Source organism: Adiantum capillus-veneris, chromosome 10 (genome assembly GCF_014529385.1).
Source record: "Adiantum capillus-veneris isolate H3 chromosome 10, ASM1452938v2, whole genome shotgun sequence".
Classification (NCBI taxonomy): Eukaryota; Viridiplantae; Streptophyta; class Polypodiopsida; order Polypodiales; family Pteridaceae; genus Adiantum; species Adiantum capillus-veneris.
Genome location: NC_140940.1, coordinates 33,922,758 through 33,924,431, shown reverse-complemented (window position 1 = coordinate 33,924,431; position 1,674 = coordinate 33,922,758).

Sequence of the window (1,674 nt, the reverse complement as noted above, 5' to 3'; positions counted from 1 at the left end):
AGCAGGATTGCCAGCATCATGTAGACTCAACTTCAAATCTGTTTCCATGGGAGTGGCAATAGGTTTGCAATCCTCAAGTCCAAAAGAACATAGCAATGTCTCTATGTAACTTTTCTGACACAAGGCAATACCACCATCACACTGCTTAAACTGTATACCCAACTAATGATGTAACAGCCCCAAATCTTTCATCTTGAAAGTAGCATTCTAATCAGCCTTAAATTCAGCAATATGTCTCTCATTTGGTACAGTGATCAACAAATCATCGATATAAAGAACCACAATGAGAAGTACATCACCCTCACGCTTTACATACAATGTGCTTTCTGTTGGACTGTTACGAAAGCCTTGTTTAACCAAATGAGTGTCAGCTTTCTCATACCAAGCACGAGGAGATTGCTTCAACCTATAGAAAGCCTTCTTACATCTGCTTTGTCCTCTTGTCCTTTTATGACAAAACCGCGAGGCTGCATTACGTAAACTTCCTCAAATATGTCACCATTCAAGAAAGCAGTAACAATGTCTGATTGATGTACATCCCAACCAAAATGAGATGCCAATGCACATAGAAAATGCACAGCAGTCGTACCACAAGTGGGAGCAAAAGTCTCTTCATAATCTATGCCTTTTCGCTGTTTGGCAACATTTGCTCAAGCTATTGGTCGATCTATTGCTGAGAATATGCGTAACATGCCTAATAGAGAGCCTAGAAGTAAGGCAGTTCAAATAGCCAAGCTCACACAAAAATTTAGTGGAGACGGGGATGTGAGAAAGCATATCGAAGTGTTTGAACAAATATGCGATTCTCTAGGAGAACACAATGACCTACATAAGAGCAATGCTTTAAGCCTAACCTTAAGTGGAAAGGCTTAGAGAGTCTTAGAGACAATCGTGCTCCGCAAAACAATCATATGTATCCAAGAAGGGAGCAGCAATGGTGCTCAGTATGCTATGGACCGCATAGTACCAGTGAATGCCCTACTTTTAGAGTAAAATTCAATGGGAACTACAATGCATGTGGGAGGTATGGTCATCAAGCTAAGGATTGCATAGTATTTAAGCGTGCGATGGCCAATAGACCAACCTTAGCATGGACAGACACACCTCGAGTGCCTGCCTTGATGCCGGCCCCACCTCTTGAACAAACAACACAACACATGGTCCCTAGGGCCCAAAATGTTGTTCAAACAACACCCTTACCACCTCCAGTGCTAGGACCGCAACCACCACATCCGAGAATCACTTCTGTGAATCAAGTGGGTTGTGAGTCATCTATTTCTTGTTTGGAAGGCTATCAGGAAGATATAGATCCTAATATCGTCTATGGGATGGATGTGCTTGAAGAAATTCCACAATACTACATGGAGGACTATTGGGGACAAGTCAAACCTGTATATCAAGTAGCTGCTCTTGCGGCAAGAGGCCAAAATATCAACTACACTGCTAAGAGACCACCTCTTCAATGCTATGAGTGTGGAGGCCCACATTGTGTAGCCGAGTGTCCTATTAGGCTACAAAAGAACGCCACACTAATGCAAACCAATCAAGCGAGCACGTCTACAATGCCGATACTCATGTGTAATCGATGTGGCATAGATCATTTGATTGCCCAATGTCCAAATAATCCAAATGCACCGAAGATCACGCCATTAAACTTGATTGAAGTTACCGAGG